This window comes from Giraffa tippelskirchi, chromosome 7, assembly GCF_054371585.1.
Source record: "Giraffa tippelskirchi isolate mGirTip1 chromosome 7, T2T-mGirTip1v1.2.pri, whole genome shotgun sequence".
Taxonomy (NCBI): domain Eukaryota; kingdom Metazoa; phylum Chordata; class Mammalia; order Artiodactyla; family Giraffidae; genus Giraffa; species Giraffa tippelskirchi.
The window spans coordinates 39,677,527-39,691,496 of NC_137281.1; the positions used below are offsets into that span (position 1 = coordinate 39,677,527).

The 13,970-nt window shown below is 40.7% G+C and overlaps 1 long non-coding RNA gene across 2 annotated transcripts in view; it reads left to right on the top strand.

Annotated features, from left to right (window-relative positions):
• The window catches only part of LOC145515044 (uncharacterized), a 111,890-nt gene extending 102,989 nt beyond the window's left edge, over positions 1-8,901 (top strand). For both annotated transcript variants that reach the window (XR_014060643.1, XR_014060644.1), the window contains 2 exons: positions 5,947-6,071; positions 7,225-8,901. This is a non-coding gene — a long non-coding RNA (uncharacterized LOC145515044). The remainder of the gene's footprint in view (positions 1-5,946; positions 6,072-7,224) is intronic.
• Positions 8,902-13,970: the final 5,069 nt, after the last annotated feature.

Genomic DNA, 13,970 nt, shown 5'->3' on the forward strand with positions numbered 1-13,970 from the left:
AATTTCATTCTCTTTTTATGGCCGAGTAGTATTCCATTGTATACACCCACTTCCCACTCTTACTTGTGTTTCCTGGGATCCTCTCCCAAATAAACAACTTGAACTTGAAACCTCTCAGGATTTGTTTCTGGGAAAAAATAAATTGAAATGTGTGTGTTGCCCATTGACAAAAAGGCATTGTACCATGCATTCTATTTGTTGTATGATTTGCTTTTTTCAGCCATCAGTAACCATACTGATACATAGTAATCAATACAGATTGATCTACCTCCTTTCTTTTATCAGTATGATTCTCTTACTTCTACTTGGAAGTACGGAGTTTTAAAATGACATATAATATCTTTTTCTGCTTTTCTTGGAACCTCTGATGACTTTCGGAGATCAAATCTGGGCTTGTTGATCAGCTCCAGCTCTCATGACATTTTGGTCTGCACATTTCTTTGCTGTGGGTGACCATACTGTGCATTGTGGGATGTTCAGTGGCATCTCTGATCTCTACCTACTAGATGCCCATAGCACACTCCTAGCTGTGACATCCAAAAATATATCCAGAGTCACCAAATACCCCTTGGGGAAAAAATGGTCCCCAGCTGAGACCACGGCTATACACACACCCCAGTTTTACCCGAACCTAGAGCTGTATCCACGTGCAGTCACACTCCCTTGGGGGTTAGGGTACATTCTAACTGAAAAGTTACACATTCAAAGATTGTTCAAAGGAGCTCAGACATGCGTTTGGGCCTGCTGATTGTTGTCCCCCAGGGATTTGTATCACATTACCTAAGTTGAAGCTACATTTCCCAGAACTTTTTTCCTTGAATTTTTCAGAACTCCTTTCCTTGTATGGTTCTAGACCAAGCTTGACTATGAAAGAAACCCGGGTAAGGTTTGGAAGGTGGAGATGCTGCTGCTTACTTGTTTCTATGGAAGGTAGCAGGAGGGTCAGATTCTGCTGCAGCTCACATTGGATATCTCTGGTTCAATGATCACATTGTTGCCATGGACCAGCATGCAGGGTGGGGGTGGGGGAATGGGGAGCAACGCCTCCTCCCACTCCTGGCAGCTCCCCTCTCAGCTTCTCTGGATTCTCCATCAGGCTCATATAGGGCTGCCCAGCAGGTTACCTGTATCAATGATGCTATTAGGCTTGGAAGTGGTGAGAGACCAATGTGGGTGCCCATGAGAGCTAGACACCCATTCCCATGACTCCTTGTGATTCCAGAATGTTCTTCTGGTTCCATTTTGACCTTATTCACCCTCATGTCATGATTATCTTCCTTTTGCAATGTCTAACCCTGCTAACTTCAGGACTAGACACAGGGCAACAGACCTTCACTGATGACTAACTGGCTTCTGGATCACTGATGGCCTAAATCCTATAACAAATCCATCTTTTCTCTCATGGTGGCTCTGCATCTCTGATGGAAACTTAGCTGCTAGATACATACCCCTTTGGGTGTTCAGGTACATTCTGACTAAGAAATTGCACATTCAGATTGCTTAAAAGGGCCCTGATGAAACTATTTCAATGCAGTTTAGGAGTTTTGCTCTTTATTGTTCCCTGGGAGCCATCAGAGGAAGGAAAATGAATTCTTTGCTCTCTCTCTCTTTCTTTTTTAAATCTGCTGCAACTGTAGCCCTTGGACTTCAGGAGTCCTTAATATTGACTCAACAGAATTGCATGGTGGGAGAATCAAGAGAGGATTCATTACCTGGCAGGCTTTTTCTACAGAAACGCTCTGAAAACTCAACATTTGAAAGTGTCTATCTCATCTGAGACTGTGTACCCTCTTCTTTCCTCAATTTACTCAGGGCCACATCTTCCTGCTCAGGCAGGTGGCTTCTCACCTGGTACACAAGGGGTTAATGTACCCAACTGCCTGTGGACTCTATGGGTGATCCCATATTTATTTCAATTATATAAGTATACTGGGCCAGTGTATTTATTTTAAATCACATTATCTACAGCTTCCCAAGCATGTGTCAACAAAAAGAACGGTTTCAATTTAGTAGACTTCGAAATGGTGTGCAGTTTATCCTCACTTCAATTATACCCTCTCCAGTAAGTCATGGGCAGCTTCAGGATTATTCAGGGCAACGTAATGCTATCTGAAAGCATTGATTTTTCCCTCCTCTTCAAGAACAGTTCACTGAAGGATGCACTGGAGCCTCCTTTAAGGAAACATAAAAATACATTTCTCAGCTGCAGCTTCTGAGAAATCTCAATCTTAGGGGCTCCAGATGAGACTGATGGGAAAGTTTCTAACCTTTAAAAGAAGCTGTGCAAAGCTGGTTGCAAAGGAGTGACCGTAGCAGGAATCGTGTTTCTTGACTTGAAGGGATGGGAGATAGATGGACCAAGGAAGAAGAGAATGTCAGAGAATTTCTGCATTTTATCTACTTCTAGATACACAAATATTTATTGGGCACCTGCTATGGAGCATGTATGCAGTGGTAAACCTAAAGACCAGAGCCAGTTTTATGGGCATGAGATTTATACTATGGCCTAAGGCTACATACTTATGAGGTTTATGGTTTAATGTTCTATTGATGCTGTCTTTAAATTTTTAGTAATTTTGAAACAAAAAGGCCAATGTTTTCATTTTGCCCTGGCCTTTAAGAATATGTAGCTGGTCTTGATAGATACACAATTAGTTCTGCTCTCTTGTAGCTTAGAGTTTTGTAGGGGAGACAGACAAGAACTAATTATAGAAGCTACTCTTTCAATTGTGATAAGGGCTACTAAGAGACAGGTCCAGGGACTTAGAGGGTATGTAACAGAGGGATCTAGTAGGCTGGAGTCAATGGAGTCATCCAGAAGAAGAATGATTTGAGCAGACATCTGAAAGGTAGATCAGGCAAACCTGCAGAATTTTCTAGGGAGATCGTTCCAGCTGGAGGGAATAGCATAGGCAAAACTCCCCAGGCAGGAAGGAGTTTGGGTCATTAGAGGAGGGGCCAGTGAGAGTAAGGCACAGTGGACATAGGAGTAGATTAATTTCTCTTTGGCAAGAGTAACAAGATCTGGATGTACCATGGTTAGATTGATAGAATTTCCCTGTTGGTAACTTGAGGTGACCCATAGACATTTTTCTCTTAGTGTCCCATCATTGTTGGCTGACTCATGCATTAATCTGGCCTCCCTTAATATGGCAGTTTTAAAGAAATGGGTAGATATTTCACAAATACCTCAATCTCTCAAAACACTAACCATATGAAATTATTTAAATTTAAATAATATGTACATAATAATTATGGAGTATTTATTTAAGAATCCCGGAGAAGGCAATGGCACCCCACTCCAGTACTCTTGCCTCAAAAATCCCATGGACAGAGGAGCCTGGTAGGCTACAGTCCGTGGGGTCGCTGAGAGTCGGACATGACTGAGCGACTTCCTTCCACTTTTCCCTTTCATGCACTGGAGAAGAAATGGGAACCCACTCCAGTATTTTTGCCTGGAGAATCCCAGGGACAGCGGAGCCTGGTGGGCTGCCGTCTATGGGGTTGCACAGAGTCGGACACGACTGAAGTGACTTAGCCTAGCCTATTTAAGAATCCAGAATGAAAATGTCAGCTACACACTTGCCCAAAGCCTTGGTAGTAGATATTTACACATATAGTCTACACAGTGTTTGTAAGTTCATTATACCACTGGGTGTTGAGCAAATCATTTTATTCTTGCTTGTTCTTTACCTACCTCTTTGACAGTTAAATGAAATATTTCCCTAGATCTTGGCCTTCTAGAATTTGGCAAACATGCAGATTCAGACAGAATGTGATTTTAAAGAGTTTGTTATTGCTTTATCTCTCCTCTTCAAAGCTGTAGAGAACTGGCTCTATTAAAGTCTCTTTGCATATGAGTGGGGAATGCCACACTATTTGTCTCCTGTGGTCAGTCATGTCCGACTTTTTACAATGGGAAAAAATTGAAATCCATTGTACATTAGAAAGTTTACTTGGAAGAGCAGTATGGAGGTTCCTTAAAAAACTAAAAATAGAGTTACCATATGACCTAGCATATATCCTTATAGTATGTCTGGAAAAGATGAAAACTCTGACTCCAAAAGATACATGCACCCCAATTTTCACTGAAGTACTATTTATAATAGCCAAGACATGAAAGCAACCTAAATGTCCACCAACAAATGAATGGATAAAGAAAATGTGGTATATACATATACTTATGTATATACATATACATGGACTGTAACCCACAAGCTCTTCTGTCCTGGAATGGAATTCTCCAGGCAAGAATACCGGAGTGGGTAGCCATTCTCTTCTCCAGGGGATCTTCCTGACCCAGGGGTCGAACCCAAGTCTCTTGCATTGCAGACAGATTCTTTACCCTCTGAGCCACCAGGGAAGCTCTGTCTCCAGTGCCTCTGTCTACATGGGAAGGCTTTGACCTTTGTCATGACAGATGGGCTAGTGTAGTGGTTAAACCTACTTGTAGAATTAGATAGCTTTGAGTTCCAATCTTACTTCCATCACTTTAAAATCAAGGATCTTTGGCAATCTTCTTAGCCTCTCGAAAATTTTGATTGCCTCATTTGTGAAAGGGAAGCTATTAGACCTACTTGGGAGAGTTGCTGCAGGAATTAAGGTTGTGTTGGATAAGCCCTTCGCTCCCTTGGCATGCGCTGACAGCCTGGCTAAGTAGAGACTCTCAGTAAACAGTGGCTGCTGTTCTCACTGCTGAGAACCACCAATCAGAACACTGTAGGGGCAGAGCTCTTGCCCTTTGATGGTCCCCTTATGAAGCGGGGGCTGCTGGGAAGGGTGCTCCTTGGCTGATGAAAAGACTGAGATGCTTAGAATGTCAAAGCTTGAAAGGAGTTTAGTGGGACCCTAAATGTCTGACCTATGGCAACATGTGAGGGCTGTTATGATGCAGATGCCTGAGTTCCATCCCAGACCTGTGATTTGAAATCTCTAGGGAGAATCCTAAAGGAAATCAACCCTGAATATTCATTGGAAGGACTGATGCTGAAGCTCCAATACTTTGGCCACCTGATGCGAAGAGTTGACTCTTTGGAAAAGACCCTGATGCTGGGAAAGATTGAGAGCAGGAGGAGAACGGGGCAGCAGAGGGTGAGATGGTTGGATGGTGTCACCTTCTCAATGGACATGAATTTGAGCAAACTCCCAGAGACAGTGGACAACAGGGGAGCATGGTGTGCTGCAGTCCATGGTGTTGCAAAGAGTTGGACGTGACTTAGCAATTGAACAATAACAACAACAAAGAAGAGACTTGGAAATATACAAAAAAAGTCTGAGATGGTTTTGAGGAGTGGTCAATACTTGGGAACCTCTCTCTTGTCCCTTTCTTTTTTAATACTTTATGTGGTTCATAAACCACCATGGAGCCATCCGGGCTTATGTATAAACTGAACCTTTGCTTTATCTTAATTGAAGAACTGTGGGACTGAGGAAGGAATCATTGATATTTCAGAAACCCATAGCTTTTAGAAAGAGAAACTTTTCTCTCCAAAAGTAATTATGGAAATGTCATAAAAAGGTGAAAGATTTTCGAGGAGAGTCAGACATAAAAATTACATTTTGCAAATTGTACTTGGAAAGAATCATTTTAATTGAAGTAGCTATTCCCAAGCCTAAATCCCATACGCTCCTGTAACCTCAGAATGTTCAGTTCATTCTTGTCAACTACTTTCTCTTCTGATATGGCCTAAATATGCCACTTAAGTAAGAACTACTTAACAGGAGCTACTTGGGGACAATGTGTGTGAATCCGGAGAGGTGAATCTATGCAGAAAACTTGGTAATCGTGGCAGGCCAGCAGGCAGATCATTTTGAGGCCCACAAAATCTTTTACACTTCCTTCTTTGTGAGAGTCTGTCTTTGCAAAGAGGACTATCTCCCTGCAGTGTGCTTGAAGGCAGTTCTACGAGTTGGCTTTATTTATTCATTCCCTTTTTCATTCCACAGATATTTATGAAATGCTAGCTTTGTGCCAGGCACTATGGAACTAAGGCTGGAATGGTGAATCAAACTGACAATGATCCCTACAAAGTTGGAGCTTAACATCACAGGGAAAGACAGAATTTGGGCAGGTAATTACAAGAGTGAATCAAGCAATGATAAGAGAAACAGCAGTTGCTATGGAAGTATGACCTAACACCATGAGTGAGCAATGAGGGCACAAAAGGATTTCTATCTAGCTTTTTTTTTTTTTTTAATTATCTATTTTTAATTTGAGGATAATTGCTTTGCAATATTGTGTTGGTTTCTGCCATACATCAGTGTGAATCAGCCATAGACATACATATGTCTCCTCCCTCTTGAACCTCCCTCCCACCTCCCACCCCACCTCATCCCATCCCTCCAGGTAGTCACAGAGCACTGGGTTAGAGCTCCTTGTGTCATACAGCAAATTCCCACTGGCTATCTATTTTACATATGGTAATGTGTATGTTTCAATGCTACTTTCTCTATTAGTCCTACTCTCTCCCTCCCCGAATGTGTTCACAACTCTGTTCTCTATGTCTGCATCTCCATTGCTGTCCTGAAGCTAGCTTCATCAGTACCATCTTTCTAGATTCCACACATATGTGTTAATATATGATATTTGTTTTTATCTTTCTGACTTACTTCCCTCTGTATAATAGACTCTAGATTCATCACTTTTTGGCCTTTTGGCTAAGATCAAGTATAGCTTTCTTTTTTAAAAAATGAACTTCATCAAGGTGAATTTTATTAATTAATTTATTTATTTGGCTGTACTGGGTCTTAGTTGTGACACTCGAGGTCTTGCAGCATGTGGGATCTGTTTTATTTTATTTTTTAATTGCCACATGTAAACTCTTAGCTGTGGCATGTGGGATCTGGTTCTCTGACTAGGGATCAAACCCAGTCCCCTGTATTGGGATTACAGAGTCTTAGCCATTGGACCACCAGAGAAGTCCCCTACCTAGCATATTTTGAGGGATGAGTCATTGGCATTTGTCTCCTAGTGTTATTACACTGAAATAGGTGAAGAATCAATATGGGCTGTATCTGTGATGCTAATGCTCCTGAGTGAGGAGAATTATCTGTCTGATCAGAAATAATTGATTTCTCCTTTTTGATATTCATTAAATATAACCATATATTTATTATAAATATAACCATGTATTTATGTTAACCATATATGTTAAATATATATAATAAATGTAACCACATATTTATTATATAACATATAATAATACTATATATTATTAAATACAGCCAAAGAATGTTCAAACTACTGCACAATTGTACTCATCTCAGAGGCCAGCAAAGTAATGCTCAAAATTTTCCAGCAAGGCTTCAACAGTTCTGGAACCAAGAACTTCCAGATGTTCAAGCTGGTTTTAGAAAAGGCAGAGGAACCAGAGATCAAATTGCCAACATCTACTGGATGATAGAAAAAGCAACAGAGGTCCAGAAAAACATCTACTTCTGCTCTACTGACTATGCCAAAGCCTTTGACTGTGTGGATCACAACAAACTGTGGAAAATTCTGAGATTGGAATACCAGACCACCGGACCTGCCTCCTGAGAAATCTGTATGCAGGTCAAGAAGAAACAGAACTGGACATGGAACAGCAGACTGGTTCCAAATAAGAAAAGGAGTACGTCAAGGCTGTATACTGTCACCCTACTTATTTAACTTATATGCAGAATACATTATGCGAAATGGCAGGCTGGATGAAGCACAAGCTGGAATCAAGATTGCTGGGAGAAATATCAATAACCTCAGATATGCAGATGATACCACCCTTATGGCAGAAGGTGAAGAGAAACTGAAGAGCCTCTTGATGAAAGTGAAAGAGGAGAGTGAACAAGTTGGCTTAAAACTCAGCCTTCAAAAAACAAAGATCATGGCATCTGGTTCCATCACTTCATGGCAAATAGATGAGGAAACACTGAGGGACTTTATTTTGGGGGCTCCAAAATCACTGCAGATGGTGATTGCCTCCATGAAATTAAAAGATGCTTGCTCCTTGGAAGAAAATCTATGACAAACCTAGACAACATATTGAAAAGCAGAGACATTACTTTGACAACAAAAGTCCGTCTAGTCAAGGCTATGGTTTTTCCAGTAGTCATGTGTGGATGTGAGAGTTGGACTACAAAGAAAGCTGAGCATGGAAGAATTGATGCTTTTGAACTGTGGTGTTGGAGAAGACTCTTGAGAGTCCCTTGGACAGCAAGGAGATCAAAGCAGTCAATCCTAAAGGAAATCAGTCCTGAATATTCATTGGAAGGACTGACTGTAGCTGAAACTCCTATACTTTGGCCATCTGATACAAAGAACTGACTCATTTGAAAAGACCCTGATACTGGGAAAGATTGAAGGCAGGAGGAGAAGGGGATGACAGAGGATGAGATGGTTGGATGGCATCACTGACTCAATGGACATGAGTTTGAGCAAACTCTGGGAGTTGGTGTTGGTCAGGGAAGCCTGGCGTTCTGCAGTCCGTGGGGTTGCAGTGTCAGGCACGACTGAACAACTGAACTGAACTGAAATATAACCATTGTGTGAGTTGACTTGCTATGGCTGTTTCCATGTGTAAAAATAAATTTTCCCTGGGACTCAGTGATGAGAAACTCAGGCGATTATTGACACAAGCAACAGAGCCCTGAGTCTAGAAGAGTGATTGTGGGCTTAGAGAACATGTGATGGTGCAACATTTAGAAAGTACTAGACCATTCACATATGACCTAAATCAGTGGAAGTGAGAAATAGATTTAAGGGACTAGATCTGGTAGACAGAGAGCCTGATGAACTATGGACGGAGGTTCATGACATTGTACAGGAGACATGGATCAAGACCATCCCCAAGAAAAAGAAACGCAAAAAAGCAAACTGGCTGTCTGAGGAGGCCTTACAAATAGCTGTGAAAACAAGAGAAGCAAAAAGCAAAGGAGAAAAGGAAAGATATACCCATCTGAATGCAGAGTTCCAAAGAATAGCAAGGAGAGATAAGAAAGCCTTCCTCAGTGATCAGTACAAAGAAATAGAGGAAAACAACAGAATGGGAAAGACTAGAGATCTCTTCAAGCAAATTAGCAATACCAAGGGAACATTTCATGTAAATATGGGCTCAATAAAGGACAGAAATGGTATGGACATAACAGAAGCAGAAGATATTAAGAAGAGGTGGCAAGAACATACAGAAGAACTTTCCAAAAATATCTTCATGACCCAGATAATCCCGATGATGTGATCATCCACCTAGAGCCAGACATCCTGGAATGTGAAGTCAAGTGGGCCTTAGGAAGCATCACAATGAACAAAGCTAGTGGAGGTGATGGAATTCCAGCTGAGCTATTTCAAATCCTAAAAGATGATGCTGTGAAAGTGCTGCCCTCAATATGCCATCAAATTTGGAAAGCTCAGCAGTGGCCACAGGGCTGGAAAATGTCAGTTTTCATTCCAATCCCAAAGAAAGGCTATGCCAAAGAATGCTCAATCTACCGCACAATTGCATCTCACAGGCTAGTGAAGTAATGCTCAAAATTCTCCAACCCAGCCTTCAACAGTACATGAACCATGAATTTCCAGATGTTCGAGCTGGATTTAGAAAAGGCAGAGGAACCAGAGATCAAATTGCCAACATCTGCTGGATCATCGAAAAAGCAAGAGAGTACCAGAAAAACATCTATTTCTGCTTTATTGACTATGCCAAAGCCTTTGACTGTGTGGATCACAATAAACTGTGGAAAATTCTGAAAGAGATGGGAATACCAGACCACCTGACCTGCCTCTTAGGAAATCTGTATGCAGGTCAGAAAGCAACAGTTAAAACTGGATATAGAACAACAGACTGGTTCCAAATCGGGAAAGGAGTACGTCAAGGCTGTATATTGTCACTCTGCTTATTTAACTTAAATGCAGAGTACATCATGAGAAATGCTGGGCTAGATGAAGCACAAGCTGGAATCAAGATTGCCGGTAGAAATATTAATAACCTCAGATATGCAGATGACACCACCCTTATGGCAGAAAGTGAAGAAGAACTAAGGAGCCTCTTGATGAAAGTGAAAGAGGAGAGTGAAAAAGTTGGCTTAAAGCTCAACATTCAGAAAACTAAGATCATGGCATTTGGTCCCATCACTTCATGGCAAATAGATGGGGAAACAGTGACAGACTTTATTTATTTGGGCTCCAAAATCACTGCAGATGGTGACTCTAGCCTTGAAATTAAAAGACACTTACTCCTTGGAAGGAAAGTTATGACAAACCTAGACAGCATATTAAAAAGCAGAGACATTACTTTGCCAACAAAAGTCCATCTAGTCAAAGCTATGGTTTTTCCAGTAGTCATGTATGGATGTGAGAGTTGGAGTATAAAGAAAGCTGAAGAATTGATGCTTTTGAAGTGTGGTGTTGGAGAAGACTCTTGAGAGTCCTTGGACTGCAAGGAGACCCAACCAGTGCATTTTAAAGGAGATCAGCCCTGAGTGTTCATTGGAAGTACTGATGCTGAAGCTGAAGCTGCAATACTTCGGTCACCTGATGCAAAGAACTGACTCATTTGAAAAGATCTTGATGCTGGGAAAGATTGAAGGTAGGAGGAGAAGGGGATGACAGAGGATGAGATGATTGGATGGCATCATCGACCCAATGGACATGAATTTGGGTAAACTCCTAGAGTTGGTGATGGACAGGGAGGCCTGGCATGCTGTGGTCCATGGGGTCGCAAAGAGTCATACATGACTGAGCAACTGAACTGAACTGAACCATGGCAGAACAGGCAATCTGGCTCTGATATTCCTAGAGGCCATACTCTCGCAAGAATGATACATTGCTTTTCACCCTGTGACTGACTTTTCTTCTTCTGTTTTATCATTGCTATAAGGTCAGTTCTTTAAAAGTGAAATTAATGCATCAGTAAATTATTTTAACTTTTAAAATTTTTTATCATTAAATTCCTCACAGGTGTTAATTTTGATTTTTTGTTTTTTTTTAAATTAAAATGTAGTTCATTTACAATGTCTCAGGTGTATAGCAAAGTGATTCAGTTATTCAGAAGTATATATATATATACACACATATATATGTGTGTATATATATATATTATATATATGTGTATATATATATATATTTTATATATATGTGTGTATATATATATATATTTTATATATATGTGTGTGTGTGTGTGTATATATATATAAAATGTGTGTGTCTGTGTGTGTTAGTCGCTCAGTCATGTCTGACTCTTTGTGACTCCATGGACTATAGCCCACCAGGCTCCTCTGTCCTTGGAATTCTCCAGGCAAGAATATTGGAGTAGTTGTATATATATATATATACATACATATATATACACACATACACACACACATATATATATGTATATATAAGTGAATGGGGTTGCAAAGAGTCGGGCACGACTGAGCTACTAAGCACACAAGCACACACACACACATATATAAAATCCAATATGTGCCAGGGACTTTACACACAATTGTTTAGTGGTTAAGTCATGTCAGACTCTTTGCCACCCCATGGACTGTAGCCCACTAGGTTCCTCTGTCCATGGGACTCTCCAGACAAGAATACTGGAATGGGCTGTCATTTCCTTCTCCAGTTCTTCCCAACCCAGGGATGAGTCCTTGTCTCCTGCAGTGGCAGAAGCATTCTCTACCACTGAGCCACCAGGGAAGCCTTGACCACACCTCTGGCAACTGGCAAAGACTCCTCTTGGCTAGTAGCTCCAGTGACCTTGTTTGTGACCCCAAACTTGGCTTTATATTGACAACCCCCTTTCAAGACTTTCAGGACACTCCCAAGTCCTCATGATAGAGTTTGGAGTCCTAGCTTTTTATATACTTTCTAGCCTAGGCCTGGTAAAGTAAGAATATTTGCATCTCAATTTGCTTTCTATTCAAGAAGTGAGAAAGTTAAAGCTGCAAAGTACCTTAGACATCCTCTAATCCGAATTTTTCATTTTGCAAATAAGGATATTGAGGATCAGGGAAGGGTTCTTGGCTGCCTAAGAACTCCTAGCTCATTTTGCATCTACTACATTTTGGAGAATAGTAGAATCTTTTATGAAGACTCTCCACTGGTACCTTTTACACCCTGCATAATCACATATATTCTAAATTTTAAACTATTTTGTGTTTGAGACTTGAAAGCAGCTACTGAACAGAAGCTTGCGTGTGCCTACATCTTTATCAATTCATACATATTCGGTAGCATAAAAATGTCAAAAATCTATTTTGGAGTTCTGCAAAAGAGAACTCCTTCCAGAATGACACTTGAACTGTTAAATATCATCTCAAATCTCATTTTGGGGACTATAACCTTCTAAAAGCCTGGCACAAGACTAAAGTGGATTAAGGTTGAAATTTTCCAGAGGCTTTGTCTCAGACCAGTGAAGTACTTCTAATCACTTTCTATCATTATCAAAACCAGGACGGGTTCTGAATCTCATGGTCCACCGTCATTATTGAGAAGAATTGTGTACCAGGTTTGAGAGAATAATTGCTGACCAGAATTTCTGTTATCAAAACAAATTTAGAAGAGGGGGAAAAAAATCTGCATCCTTGACTTTATTAGGTTGCTGGATCAGTTTTTAAAGAAGGATAGGGACTCCTAATTATTTTGTTTTCTAAAAGAAAAAATAAATTCCAAAAACTCAGGGTTAAAGCTTTCAACTGTTATGTGTTTAAGGTCCCAAGCAATATGTCTGACTAGTGGGAAGACACATGTAATTCTGCAACATTTTCCCCTCCGCCAGGAATAAAATCTTCATCTTTAATAAGGTCCAAGTCTAGGTAGATTATCTATGAAAAGATTTAGCAGGTAAATGCAAAAGCAAGATCATCTCTACGCCACTCCTTGTGAAATTCCAAGCAGCATGACTAAGGACTCTGGCATAAAAGTTTCGAATCAGTGTCTTTGCGAGAATTTAATCATCTCCATCAGAATCCTTAAGGAATTACAATAACAGTGATTCATTCATAATTCACAATTTCCATTATCTTCTTTCTACATCTAGCGTGGGGTGGGGGTGAAATTTATGGCTTCATTTACATTATGTTCTATGAATAATAGAAGAAATACAGTAAAGACCCATGGAAATGTTCTTGCTGCCGACGCAGCTTGGAGCACATCTGCATCACAATAACCTCCTTGCCTTTGTACAGTGCAGGATCCGCCAGCTTGCAGCTGCAGAGGGAACATTTCAAAGGGGCCATTCTCATTAAGCAGAGTCTTCTCTTTCTTTGAACTTCAAAGCAGAAGGAGGAGACCTTAAATGATACTGGGGTAGGTAAGTGGTGAAATTGTAACTTCAGGTAGAAAATATCTTCCGTGATGTGTCTGGGGAAACACAGTCATTCGGCAGAGTGAAAGCGTTTGTTCAGTGATATCTGGCTAGCAGGCAGGAACACAGTTAATCTTGAGGTTTCTTTGAGCTGCTGGGGCCTTGAAGATAATCTAGCTCAAAGCCCTCCTTTTGTGCAAGCGGGGAAACCAAGACATAGAGAAAGACAGTGACTTATTTAAGGTCATACAGTAGAGGGAGGGCCAGGAACACAGACCCTTTACCCTTGGTCCAGAGTTTTTTCCAAACACCCCGCTACCTTTGTTTTACACACAAAGCACCTGGCTTTGTGACATTGCAGTAAAGCTAGCAGTAATCTTCTTGGTGAGGGATTTTAAAACAGGGAGCGAAGACATTTTCAAGGATTTCCCCCCTAAATAATAATCTCCTCAATTGAAAATCTTCACTGAAAAACATTCTGAGATTCAAAGAAAGAAATTTGCCATACCTCTGTGATTAAGTAAATCTCACTTTTCTTCTTCCAAGGAATGACAGACAATAAAGCTGATGAAAACCTTAGGACATTCAGCTTTCTCCCCCTGGTGTCTGGTAGGAGCCCGGTGCGATACTTTATTACTTCTCCATCCGCAAAAGAATGAAAACCCACCCATCTATTTACAGAAATGTCTGTCCTTTGAATCAGTAGTTTTC